The sequence below is a fragment of the Haematobia irritans genome, chromosome 3, assembly GCF_050003625.1.
Source record: "Haematobia irritans isolate KBUSLIRL chromosome 3, ASM5000362v1, whole genome shotgun sequence".
Taxonomy (NCBI): Eukaryota; Metazoa; Arthropoda; class Insecta; order Diptera; family Muscidae; genus Haematobia; species Haematobia irritans.
In genome coordinates, this window is record NC_134399.1 from 72276011 (window position 1) to 72291126 (window position 15116).

Below are 15116 nucleotides of genomic sequence, written 5' to 3' on the forward strand. Positions count from 1 at the left end.
TTACGAATCGATATGGACTTTTGCACGGTACGAAGAGAGCCAGAATTGTAATATGAGAGTCGTTTATATGTGGGGTATATACAATTGTGAACTTGATTTGGACTATTTTATCTGAGGGCTATATATAACTATAGACCGATATGGACCACTTTCGGCATGGTTGTTAAATATCATATAACATACTACCACCACGTACCAAATTTCAACCAGATCGGATGAATTATGCCGGGGGTCAAATCTGGGGATCGGTTTATATGGGGGCTATATATAATTATGGACCGATGTGGACTAATTTTTGCATGGTCATTAGAGACCAATACCATGTACCAAATTTCAGACGGATCGAATGAAATTTGCTTTTCTTAGAGGCTCCGCAAGCCAAATCGGGGGATCGGTTTATATGGGGGCTATATATAATTATGGACTGATATGAACCAATTCCTGCATGGTAACATCACGTACCAAATTTCAACCGAATCGGATGAATTTTGCTCTTCCAAGGGGCTCCGGAGGTCAAATCTGGGTATCGGTTTATATGGGGGCTATATATACTTATGGACCGATTTCGACTAAACTGTTCAACTTTAAAAAAATATTCATATAATCTCATGTGTAGAAAATTTTATTTATGCATAGGTATGTATACAATATTTTTATAATATTAAATTGAGCCGACGGGCTTTTTGGGCAGCAAATAAATCAATGACTTCTTCAGTCGGCACATTTATTCGGCGATGAACCGACATTAATGCCAATCCATTGAGTCTACTCTCGCCAGTCGAATTTCTAAGATACGTCTTTAATCTCTTCATTTTTGAAAATGAACGTTCGGATGAGCACGTAGTAATTGCAGGGATGGAAAATGCAGAACTAAAGTACTTTTTTCAATACTTTTTCACCCCGGTCAGTACCGTAGTACCCCCGCGAATGATGTAGTACCTTTTGTGTAGACATTTTTGAGTCGATATCAGATTTATGGTACAATAGCTTTGACAAAATATTTTAATATTTTGAGAAAATCTTTATCAACCTTATTTGCTAATAGTCTTTTACAAATATGCCAAAACAGACATGTTCATGTGGGAAGAAAATCTCGATTTTGTAAAAGATATAGTCAAAAACAGGATTTTATTGAACTTCAAGAATGTTTTAGTCGAAAAAAGAATGCGATTCTATATTATCAATTTTTTATTTCGGTAGAAAATGTTGTCTATATTTTATTTCTATATAGAATTTTTGCAAAATTTTATTTTTATAGAAAATTTTGTCAAAATTTTATTTCAATTGAAAATTTTGTAAAAATGTTATTTCTATAGGAAAATTTGTAAAAATGCTATTTCTATACGAAATTTTTGCAAAATTTTATTTCTATAGAAAAAATTTTGCAAAATTTTTTTTCTATAGAATTTTTTGCAAAATTTTATTTCCCTTCGTTTTGTTTTGTTATTGTTGGTTTTGTTCTTTAAGCATTGTTGTTGTTTTTTTATTGCAGCTTAAAACCATACATTGACTAAACTACAAGTGTGGCTTAACCAACAGAGGAAAAGAATGTTTGTCAAATTTATTTGGGCAAAGCCCTATAGACTGCAAGATGGTTGGATGGACGCACGTTTTGGAATTACCACATTCCTCATCAGCATCCCTTACTTGCAGCAAAACTATCAACCAATTATAAGAATAAATTCAGGCATTTCATTAAACCCAACAATGAACCACACTTGAACCTTCCGAAAAAAAGGTTTTTGTATGATAGCCAGCTATAGAAAATTTTTGCAAAATTTTATTTATATAGAAAATTTTGTCAAAATTTTATTTTCTTTAAAATTCAGTCTCTTGACAATAATCTTCCAGTGAAATTTTTGTTGAAATTTAGTAAAAAGTACCTTTCCGCTCAAAAAATACCTTTTTTGTACTTTCTTAAAAATTGTATTTTCCATCCCTGAGTTACTGGCAAAGTGACCAAAATTTTTAAAAGAATATGCAGTTTGGAAATATCTCGTTATTGCACTCTCCAAGTGCTTCCATCGCTGAAGTCAGTGTTGCCAATTTGGTGCTTTTAGCGCCAAATTTAGTGCTTTTTGATTTCTAAATAGCACCAAATTGCCTTTTTGGTGCTTTTTCAAAAAAAGCACCAACTTGGTGCTTTCTGGCATTTTCATTTAGTGCTTTTGGTGCTTTTTTTTATTTTGAACAGTATTAAGTTTAGTTGATACAAAAATTTGATTAGACTTTCAAGAGCCGAAGAAACTCAAATTTATAATTTGATTGTTATGAAGTTGGTATTGATTATTTTTTAATTAATATTGTTATTTAGGGTATTCTGTAGGAAAGTCGAGCGATGAGTGTCGAATTTTTGAATTTGGTAAAGATGTAATTAAAAACGTTTGTATTAAATTCACAAAAGCACGCGCAACTGAAATAAGCAATAGACTCCTTCCATGTATTAATATTTTGAAAGTTGAAAAACATCACTGATCAAAATGAAATGGACAAAATCATTAAGACTGATCAAAGTGTATACTTGAATAGCGGTTCATAATGGTGAGTACTAAGTTCGAGTTTTGCCGCTAAAGTGAAAACTATATCAGTGAAAAGGGCATAAAATTATGCATATTTGCTGAAAATTTTATTATAACTTGATCTTAATACCCACCTTAACTTCTTAAAAGTTCTATAATACATCTTCGGAAGCTTTTTTTTTGTTTTTTTTTTTTTTTTAGTAGAGCATTTAATTTTCGATTTTGTGGTGGAAGGTGGTAGGTTAGAATTTATAATATATTTTTGGTGCTTTTTGGCCTTGGGGAGTTGGCAACACTGGCTGAAGTAGGTTCTTTTCGCAGGTTTTGCGCCATTTCATTTACACATGTGTGTTTGGCTGTTTCGTTGTTGTTGCTATGGCCTAACAAAGCGAGTGATGTTCACAAAAAGAACAACAAACACACATAAAAAGCAGAAATACATTTTCCAAAAATGAAATTTGTGGTGCGAAAACAAAAACAATTTGTTTTTTTTTCGACCGTCGTTTGACGGGCTTTTCAACTAGTATTCTAGGATTTGTGCAAGTTTTATAGCTAAGCGTTTTCAAAATAAAACCTTCAGTTTTCCTTCAACATCTTCGATAAGATTTTTCTATGCAGCTAAAAATATATATTTATTTATATAAAAATATTCATTCATTTCGGGGGGGGTTTGATACCCCTCATCCCCCCCTGAATACGGCCTTGGTGGGGGTTATATATAATTATGGACCGATGTGGACAAATTTTTGGATGGTTATTAGAGACCATATACTAACTGCATGTACAAAATTTCAGCCGGATCGGATGAAATTTGCTTCTCTTAGAGGCTCTGCAAACCAAATCTGGGAATCGGTTTATATAGGAGCTACGCAAAAGTGGACCGATATGGCCCATTTGCAATACCATCCGGCCTACATCAATAACAACTATTAGTGCCAAGTTTCAGGTCGATAGCTTGTTTCGTTCGGAAGTTAGCGTGATTTCAACAGACGGACGGACATGCTCAGATCGACTCAGAATATCACCACGACTTAAAATATATATACTTTATGGGGTCTTAGAGTCATATTTCGATGTGTTACAAACGGAATGACAAAGTTAATATACTCCCATCCTATGGTGGAGGGTATAAAAATATGCGTGATTAAAATATTAATTGATTTCTTATATTGACTTGTAATTTTATAGGAGTTTATACTTTATTATGAACTTTTTGATTTTGCGTTTGGATTTTCCTTTTGTATTTAATTTGCTTTAAAATTAAAATGACTTTTTTTGAGATACTTTTTGATTTAATTAAAATGTTGATTGAGATCATTTAATTTAATTTGATTAAAAAATATGAGTTAATTTTTCAATTTATTATGTATTCAACTTCAATTCATTTATTAATTCCAAATATTTTGGTTATGTTTTTTATGTGTACTTTGAAACTTAATTTTTCTCCACACTATGTTATGTGGTTCACGTTGACGTATGAGGGTTACCAATTGAAATTAAGTATACGGCATATGGACTGTTATTTTGTCAGCACACACTATTATAGTTGCACACAACAAGGACGAAACACACACACACAATGTAATCCCATACATTCTGGGTGGGCTTTCGAACAAAACACAACATCCAACATGATTGACGGAATAATTTGGTCGCTTCACACAGTCACATCCATGTATAAAACACAAGTACCATACATCATAGGCATCAGTTTTATTAAAGATTTCGAGCTAGTCTGGCGTCACGGTATATACGCAGAAAATGGAGTGATAAATAAATAAATAGAGAAAAAATGAAGTAACATAAAATTCAAGAGCTACGAAAAAGAAATAATTGAGCAAGAGGAGTTTTTGTAAAGAAAACAAATAATAATACAAAAAAAAAAAAAATAAAAAAAAAGTATTTAAAAATTTCTAAAGCATAAAAAGTGAAATATGTAAGTGTAAATATCAGTGATTTCGAAGAATGAAACAAAATTTTGATTTACAGGATGGCTCCCAAAGCATCCATAAAACGTACAAAACAAAGTTGCAAAGTTTCATTGAAAAAGTTTCACTCCTTAACGTGTGCCATTTCGCCCCCCATTGGATATATTGGAAAACGTGACTGGAGATGTTTGAGTGTGCTCGTATTGCATATATGTAACAACAAAAAATATTTGTGGAGCCACAAAAATCCATGAAATAAATTGCATCTTGTAGTGGAACCTTCAAACGACACCGTGTCTAGAATTTCGCCCCCACATATCATCTCGTTTTATTTACGCCAAACTCTGTGTGTGCCAATTCTTTTTTTTTGTTTTCATTGTGCATGTAGTGGTTAAAGTAAAGTGTAGAAATTTTTGTGTTGTATTGAATTTTGACTACTCCAGAAATGCCGGGCTTTTGGGTAGTACGGGTTACAGTGTCGGTGTTGTCATAGACAACAACATTGAGTCAACAAAAGGGGAAAGCATTTGTTTTCTTTGTTTGTCAGAGCTAAAAAACTAATATTCGAGAAAATGGATAAAAGAATAAATAATGAAAGAGTAAAGGAAATCTGAAAAATTAAACAAGGAGAAAAACAAAAAACTTATCAAGATATGTGTGTGTGTGTGGATTAACTCTATAAGTTTTCATATGAGTTATTATAGTAATTGCTATGATACCTATGTGGATTTAAGTGAATACAACAAGGTTTTAATGGAAATTGTTTTTTTAATAAATGAAAAAAATATGGAAATTGATTTTAACAAATGAAAGAATATCACTTCTGACATAAGAATTTTATGATTTTCTTGGATTATTTTTTGGAACCCAATATGTTAAATTGGCAGATCAGACACATTAGGCACATATAAACTATCAATTTTAACGCCCTGAAGAGATCGTTTTATAAAAAAGTTGTTGCACATGGAAAAACAGTTTTTTAGTCTCTAAATGAATTGATCCACTTTAATGGATAAGTAACAGGAGCAGAATAGCGGAAACGAAGCCGCCGCCAATAGAAAAAGTTGAGTGCCAGCTGTCACCAACAAAATGAGCTCGGCTTTTAAATAAACAATTTTGATTAATTGAGATAAATAGACGAAATCAGCAGCGGTGTCGACTGGAAAAAAAATCGACGAGGCGAGATCCTAGTTTCATTCTCCGATTACTTGCTCATCCTACACCGAAAGTATTTTCTTCGTAAAAAAAAAAAACAAACAAAAATTCGTTAAAAGTACGAAATTTGACATTGTTTTACAACTAAAGAAAGTTTTCATTAAAAATACGAAATATATCGTTCCTTTCACGAAGAAAAGCTCTTTCGATTTTTTCGTAGTTTGTAAGAAACAACTTCGTACTTTATATGAAAAAGTTGCATACTTTTTATGAAATAATTTCGTTCTTTTTATGAAATTGTTTTTTTTTTTTTAAGAAATTTTTTTTTACTTTTTAAGAAAATTTTTCATATTTTTTATGAAATGGTAAATTACGTACTTTTAGTGAAACTATTTCGTAATTTTTATGAAAAACATTCGTACTTTTTGTGACGAATGTTCGAACTTTTTGAAAAAATATAGTCCAAAGTACATTTGGTTGTAGTAACACGCAGGGCTGTGGAGTCGAGCCAATTTTGCTCGACTCCGACTTCGTCTCCAGCATTTTTCATCAGCTCGACACCGACTCCGGAGTAATGTAACTAAATCTCATTTTAATACCACTAATTTGTAGTTCTATTGTGGGGGTACCGTAAGTGGATCGATATAAAGTATCGTATTTATTTATGTGTGCTAAAAAAAGGTCCTAATTTAACATTAGATGCCAATTGAACTCTATATTTCAAATTAAGGGCAATGTTTAATAAATAAAATAATGATATAAATACCCATCATAATATGAGAAGATACCAACAGTATATGTATTTGTGGACTTATGTGGAATTATTGATACTATCTCAAATCCTTTAAATTTGTTGCGAGCTATATAAAGGTTTATATTCCCATATGCATGAATTTGAATCTGAATCGATTTAGACAAAATTGAATATACTTCTACAAAATCTATGTACTTAAAATTTAAATCTAACGTTATGGGATGTAACACTATTTTAACAAAAAATAAAAATGCAAGGAAAGTCTAAAGTGGGGCGGACGGATTATAATATACTCTGCGCAACTTTGTATTTAGATCCACATTTTTGATAAAATCTCAAATCAGACTTCTACAAAATATCGGGCAATATTTGGGAAGTATTTATAATTTCATTATTTGAAAAATTTGAAAATTTGAGTCATTTCTACAAGTTTTCGACTTAGCAGTGAGTATCAGTGAGCATAGAATTTTGGAAAAATTTTTGTCTAGTAAATAATAAAAAAATTAGACAAAATTTTCTATAGAAATAAAATTTTGGCAAAATTTTCTATAGAAATCAAAGTTTGAATAAATAAAGTTTAAATAAACTTTTTATAGAAATAAAATTTTGACAAAATTTGCTATAGAAATAAAATTTTGACAAAACTTTTTATAGAAATAACATTTTGACAAAATTTTCTATAAAAAACAACTCTGAAAAAATATTCTGTTAATATTCCACATATGTATATGGCCTTAAAATAAAATTTAAAAAAAAAATTATTTCGATTGTTCGAAATATTTCAAATAAATTGATATGGGCATTAAAATGGATCGATCCAGCCCATCTGCTAGTCTAACATTCTAAGAAACATAAAAAGATAGCCGTAATTGGAAGTTGATCTTCATTTACAATCATGCTGTACATTGATCGAATGAATAACGCAATGGAAACTAATTTGCGTAAAAACTTGCTTAGTTACAAAAATGTGAAGTGTTTTAAAAAAATTGGTTTAGCCGGAGTCGAGCAAAATTTTTGCGACTCCGACTCCAGCAAAATCTTCAGACTCCGACTCCTACTCCACAGCCCTGGTAACACGTTTGAAAAATGTCATCACTATTTTACATCTTAAGTTTTTGAATAATTTTTAGTTTGGTTGCTCCACTTTTATGCATAGCATGCTGTAACCCAAATAAAAAAAGCATAGACATGTACTAGAAAATTGAATAAAGGAATACATTCAAGCACAATACCGAAGACAATTTTATGTCGCGAAAGGAAATTTTACAAACTTCAATGAAACTTCTTCGTTCTTTTAAAGTAAATGTTTCGTACTTTTTATGAAGATATTTGAATGCAGAATGTTTCGTAAAATATTCATTAATTCGTAAAAACTTATTCATAAAAGTCATGAAATGTGAGGAGAGTTTTGTTAAAAGTACGATTTTTTTACGAAGAAAAGTTAATGTAGAATATTTCGTACACGTTTCCTATATTCGTAAAATGTTCTTCGTAAAATTAACGAAAATGGATGAAAATTTCGTTGTTTTACTGAAGAATTTACGAAGAATGGTGCAGAGGATTACTTGATAATATTAGAATTTCCAGCGGGTACAACAGTACGGTTTCCGAAGTTCAATTTTAAATGTCCACATATGAAGATTTCATGGGATTGTAGATGTACAAGAGCCATTTTTGATTGATTTCTAGAGGAATCTAAAATATCTCGCCTACGTTTGCGGGAATCTAGAATAATTTACTTCCATTTTCAGGCAATTTGGATGACAATTGCGCCTTACATTCTCTCAAGAAGTAAAATCGAAAGGTCAGTGTATTTTCAAACACCTACTGGGAGCCACCGTGGTGCAATGGTTAGCATGCCCGCCTTGCATACACAAAGTCGTGGGTTCGATTCCTGCTTCGACCGAACACCAAAAAGTTTTTCAGCGGTGGATTATCCCACCTCAGTAATGCTGGTGACATTTCTGAGGGTTTCAAAGCTTCTCTAAGTGGTTTCACTGCAATGTGGAACGCTGTTCGGACGCGGCTATAAAAAGGAGGTCCCTTGTCATTCAGCTTAACATGGAATCGGGCACTCAGTGATAAGAGAGAAGTTCACCAAGTTGTTATCACAATGGACTGAATATTCTAACTGAGCCTGATACATCGGGCTGCCACCTAACCTAACCTACTGAGACATACCAACCATTTTTACATAATTTACAATTTCAGGCAAATCACACAAAAAAGATAGATCGGGCTATATGGAGGCGAAATCAAAATAAAGAGCTATACAAACCATATAACTCAAAACAACACAGAAAAAATATCACCAAAATAAAGGGTGATTCTTTTGAGGTTAGGATTTTCATGCATTAGTATTTGACAGATCACGTGGGATTTCAGACATGGTGTCAAAGAGAAAGATGCTCAGTATGCTTTGACATTTCATCATGAATAGACTTACTAACGAGCCACAACGTCGAATTTTCAGTGAATGGGCCCTAGAAAAGTTGGCAGAAAATCCGCTTTTTTATCGACAAATTTTTTTCAGCGATGAGGCTCATTTCTGGTTGAATGGCTACGTAAATAAGCAAAATTGCCGCATTTGGAGTGAAGAGCAACCAGAAGCCGTTCAAGAACTGCCCATGCATCCCGAAAAATGCACTGTTTGGTGTGGTTTGTACGCTGGTGGAATCATTGGACCGTATTTTTTCAAAGATGCTGTTGGACGCAACGTTACGGTGAATGGCGATCGCTATCGTTCGATGCTAACAAACTTTTTGTTGCCAAAAATGGAAGAACTGAACTTGGTTGACATGTGGTTTCAACAAGATGGCGCTACATGCCACACAGCTCGCGATTCTATGGCCATTTTGAGGGAAAACTTCGGAGAACAATTCATCTCAAGAAATGGACCGGTAAGTTGGCCACCAAGATCATGCGATTTGACGCCTTTAGACTATTTTTTGTGGGGCTACGTCAAGTCTAAAGTCTACAGAAATAAGCCAGCAACTATTCCAGCTTTGGAAGACAACATTTCCGAAGAAATTCGGGCTATTCCGGCCGAAATGCTCGAAAAAGTTGCCCAAAATTGGACTTTCCGAATGGACCACCTAAGACGCAGCCGCGGTCAACATTTAAATGAAATTATCTTCAAAAAGTAAATGTCATGGACCAATCTAACGTTTCAAATAAAGAACCGATGAGATTTTGCAAATTTTATGCGTTTTTTAAAAAAAAAAGTTATCAAGCTCTTAACAAATCACCCTTTATTTCCAATAAAAAAATTGGTTGATGTCGAAATAAATTACTACAATAATACTCTTTCCCCCATTTTCATGAAGCCCCGTTAGTCAGCTAATGAACTTCTGAATCGTACTATGGACATATCTGTCATCTTGCCTATGTATTCCATATACCAGTTAGGAACTTAACTGCTGAAAATTTTTCAGTTAAAGTTAACCGATGGGAAGATATTTGCAAATTACTTTCTGTTAACTGGCAGTTAAAGCCGAACGGAGCTACATGAAAATGTCCGTTAATCAAATTAAATTATCACAACTAACTTTTTAATAAAATAGAAAAATATATTCAATTAAAAATTTAAGTTAATTTTAAACGAATTTGGAATTTTATTGGTTCATTAACAAAAAAAAAAAAAACATTTATAATTATAATCGGAAAAAGTATATGAACGTAAGTTATATCTAACGCTACAATAATAATTTAAATCAACATATAAAAAAACAACAAACAAATGATTGCCTCATTAAAAAAATTAAAGAAATCAATCAATTTTTTAATCAAGTATATTTTTATACCCTCCACAATAGAACGGGGGTATATTAACTTTGTCATTACGTTTGTACCACATCGAAATATTGCTCTAAGACCCCATAAAGTATATATCTCGAGTCGATCTGAGCATGTCCGTCCATCCGTCCGTCCGTCTGTTGAAATATCGGTCCACTTTTACGTATAGCCCCCATATAAACCGACCCCCAAACCGACTAAAATTTGGTACGTGGTGTTAGTATATTGTCTCTAACAACCATGCCAAAATTGGTCCATATCGGTCCATAATTATATACAGCCCCCATATAAGCCGATTACCAGATTTGACCTCCGGAGCCTCTTAGAGTAGCAAAATTCATCCGATCCTGTTAAAATTTGGTACGTGGTGTTAGTAAATGGTCCCTAACAACCATGCAATAATTGGTCCATATCGGTCCATAATTATATATAGCCCCCATATAAATCGATCCCCAGATTTGTCCTCCGGAGCCTCTTGGAGGAGCTAAATTCATCCGATCCGGTTGAAATTTGGTAGGTGGTGTTAGTATATGGTCTCTAACAACAATGCAAGAATTGGTCCTTGTCGGTCCATAATTATATATAGTCCCAATATAAATCGATTCCCAGATTTGTCCTCCGGAGCCTCTTGGAGGAGCTAAATTCATCCGATTTGGTGGAAATTTGGAACATGGTGTTAGTATATGGTCTCTAACAACCATGCAAAAATTGGTCCATACATGGTGTTAGTATATTGTTTCTAACAACCATGCCAAAAGTGATCCATATCGGTCCATAATTATATATAGCCCCCATATAAACCGATCCCCAGATTTGACCTCTGGAGCCTGAGGTAGGTGGTGTTAGTATATGGTCTCTAACAACAATGCAAGAATTGGTCCTTGTCGGTCCATAATTATATATAGTCCCAATATAAATCGATCCCCAGATTTGGCCTCCGGAGCCTCTTGGAGGAGCTAAATTCATCCGATCCGGTTGAAATTTGGAACATGGTGTTAGAATGTGGTCTCTACCAAACACGCAAGAATTGGTTCATATCGGTCAATAATTATATATAGCCCCCATATAAACCGTTCCCTAGATTTGATCTCTGGAGGCTCTTGGAGGAGCAAAATTCATCCGATCCGGTTGAAATTTGCAACGTGTTGTTAGTATAAGGCGGGTAATAACCATGCCAAAATTGGTCCATATCGGTCTATAGTTATATATGGCCGATCCCCAATCACACAAAAATTGGTCCATATCGGTTCATAATCATGGTTGCCACTCGAGATAAAAATAATCTACCAAAATTTTATTTTTATAGGAAACATTGTCAAAATATTATTTCTATAGAAAATTTTGTCAAAATTTCATTTCTATAGAAAATTTTGTCAAAATTTTATTTCTAAAGAAAATGTTGTCAAAATTTTATTTCTATAGAAAAGCTTTTCCAAATTTTATTTGTATAGAAATTTTTTTCCAAATTTTACTTCTATAGAAAATGTTGTCAAAATTTTATTTTGTTAAAATTTTATTTCTATAGAAACTTTAAACTTAATCATATACGTATTTAATCGGCTTTTTTAGTTTAATATATACCACGTATGGACTATGTGGTATATATTACGGTGTTAGGAAGTTTTAAGATACCTTGCTATCGGTAAGTGTTACCGCAACCCAAGTAATTCGGTTGTGGATGACAGTCTTCAGTAGAAGTTTCTACGCAATCCATGGTGGAGGGTACATAAGCTTCGGCCTTGTTTATTTCTAAATTATACTGTTATTGAAACTATCATTTTTGTGATTGAAACAATTTCAATTAAAATTGCAACTATTAATATCTTGATTGAATTAGCTTTTTTCTGTGTACGACTTCTACAAACTTAGGAAGTCCAATCGGTAGTTCGGTTTTTATATGTCCACGTGCTCAGAAATCTTAAGATATCTGTCCATATGGACCAGAGAATGAAAAAGAGTACTCACGAGAGAGTATATTACAATTCTTACACATATTGGGATATGCATTGAATTGATCATGAAAACCGCGAATATACGAAATTTATTATTGAGCCGATTTGCTATTTACGAACGACAGAAAAGAAAACACTAATCTTAAATTTGTTTGGATTTCAATCTTTACGAAACAAGCCAAAACGAATGTCAGAAAATTAATCTTTGGAGTTGATAAATTTTTGAGAAAACTGATAATCTATGTGGTATACAATCAATGCCTTATATGAGTAGCATGCACATCAGTTTACTACGCCATTTGTATGTCGTGTATATTTTATTGTATATAGTTTAAATTTCTCTGATATGGATATATGTCAGTGTATTTTTATATTCCAATCATTGTCGTTACCACGATATCTTCCTCTTATATCACTTACACCATTAATTTCTTTATAAAACATCTTTGACTAGATGTACCAATTTTATATAGAAATTTCCAGTTTTGACCTTTTTGGAAACAAATAAAACGGTTTGTATTCAGCTTCTTCGAAGTGTTACGAAGCTACACTCATATACCAAATTTCAACAAAACACCAAAGAGATAATTCGAAAGAAAACTGGCATATGTTTGTAAGTCTCAATTAATAGTAACAATATATCAAATAAGATAAATGTGTTACTAACATTTCCAGTGGGTACATATTTACAGTTGGGCTAATTTGCAATTTACCGACCATTCATCATTTCAATAAATCACAGCTGTGCCTTCAATTTCCCAGTGGTTATCTTTCATGAAGATGCCCTGATATTTCCACTACTGTCAGTGAATATCATTAACATTTGATGAAAAAAGTTTATGCCATTTAAATAAATTACGAGAATTAGAATGTAACAATTGAAGTCGACCAAAGTGAATTTGTGGGTCTCGTCCCAATCATTAATCAAAATGTTGATATTATATTTTTACTTTATCCTGAGCACACATTTATTATATCGTGGCGTGCGAATAAATAAAATGTCATAAAACAAATGGTATTCAGCTGTTTGACTCAATTTAGTATTTATTAAGGAAACAAAAAATAATCTTTTTACAAAACAATAATTTACATTGGGAACAAGAAAACCAATGTGTAAACTTCTTAAAGAGAAGAAAAACTAAAAAATCACTTACACAATTTATAGGTGACCTTGGGCAGAGGATGATAAATATTTAAAATTGACACATAGTATTTTGTCTATATGCTTGTTTACATGCTAGGTTAGTTATTATGATACTTGTCAAACCAATAATCTGAAATGTAATATTTTCATAAGATTTTTTGGAACGCTGAGTCTAAATATCGTGTTGAAATCGGAGTCGTAAAGATTTTGCTCGAATACAACTTTGGAAATATTATTATACCTAAATCAAATATTTGCACGAATTAGATTTCAATGAGCGTTTCAATTCAATTATATATACCCAATATAAACCGATCTCTCGGTTTGAATTCTTGGGCTTGTTAACACCGAAATTTTAAATCATTTGCTTGAAATCGCATATCTAGAACTATTCTGGGCCCCACCAATAGGTATATATACCCAATATAAACCGATCTCTCGGTTTGAATTCTTGGGCTTGTTAACACCGAAATTTTAAATCATTTGCTTGAAATCGCATATCTAGAACTATTCTGGGCCCCACCAATAGGTGTGCATAATATGGTGTGTATCGGTTCATGTTTTGGTATAGCTCCCATATAGACCCGATTTGTTTTCTTGGGCTTCTGGAAATTGCAATTTTCATTTATCCGATTTGTTTCAAATTGGAAATTTAAAGATACTTTGTGCCCATAAATAGGTATGCTGAATATAGTGTGTATCGGTCCATAGTTTGGTATAGCCCACATATAAAGGGTGATACGGTCAAAATTTGGTCAAGGGAAAACGCGTGTAAATCGGTGAAATCGTTTATTTAAAAATTAAATTAAATTTCTTTTTCAAGTTCAATTAGTATAAAATTCAGGAAAAATATTCAGTTAGGCTTTCGCTTTTCCAAATCCGAATTGCCGGGCCTCACGCTTGAACCTGCCATCAGATTTTGTACAGCCACCTTGTCCACCTTCTTCGCCGCAGAACGCCAGTTGCCTTGAACTGCTGTCTTGCCTTGAACAGTTTGCCTTGAACTGCTGCTCGTTCTTAGCAGTTTTTTTGGTCTTCTTTAGGTTCCGCTTGACAATAGCCCAGTATTTCTCAATTGGGCGGAGCTCTGGCGTGTTGGGAGGGTTCTTGTCCTTGGGAACCACCTGCACGTTGTTGGCGGCGTATCACTCCATGGCCTTTTTACCGTAATGGCAAGATGCCAAATCCGGCCAAAACAGTACGGAACAACCGTGTTTCTTCAGGAAAGGCAGCAGACGTTTATTCACACACTCTTTCACGTAAATTTCTTGGTTGACAGTCCCGGAAGCTATGAAAATGCTGCTTTTCAAGCCACAGGTAGAGATGGCTTGCCAAACCAGATATTTCTTTGCGAACTTTGACAGTTTTATGTGCTTGAAAATATCTGCTACCTTTCCCCTTCCTTTTGCCGTATAAAACTCCTGTCCCGAAAGCTGCTTGTAGTCGGCTTTGACGTAGGTTTCGTCGTCCATTAACACGCAGTCAAACTTCGTCAGCATCGTCGTGTACAGCCTCCGGGATCGCGCTTCGGCCGTCGTATTTTGTTTATCATCGAGATTTGGAGTCACTACCTTCTTGTAAGTCGATAGTCCGGCTCGTTTTTTGGCTCGATGCACGGTTGTAGACGATACACCCAGCTTATTTGCGGCATCTCGGAGAGAGAGGTTACAGTTTCGCTTGAAACTACCGGCAACTCTCTTTGTCGTCTCAGCGGCTTCCGGTTTTCGATTTCCCCCCGATCCAGACTTCCTGGCTGTCGACAAACGTTCCCCAAACACTTTAATTACATTTGTAACGGTTGATTTGGACACTTTTAGCGATTTTGCCAGCTTTGCGTGCGAGTTGCTCGGATTTTCGCGCTGCGCGAGC

The 15116-nt window shown here is 33.8% G+C and overlaps 1 protein-coding gene across 1 annotated transcript in view; it reads left to right on the top strand.

The window, feature by feature from the left end:
• The first annotated feature begins 4242 nt into the window (after nucleotides 1–4242).
• Tbh (Tyramine beta hydroxylase) overlaps nucleotides 4243–15116 on the top strand; it is a 123474-nt gene continuing 112600 nt past the window's right edge. The window contains exon 1 of the mRNA XM_075301282.1: nucleotides 4243–4455. The gene's annotated coding sequence lies outside the window, so the exon portion shown is untranslated. The remainder of the gene's footprint in view (nucleotides 4456–15116) is intronic.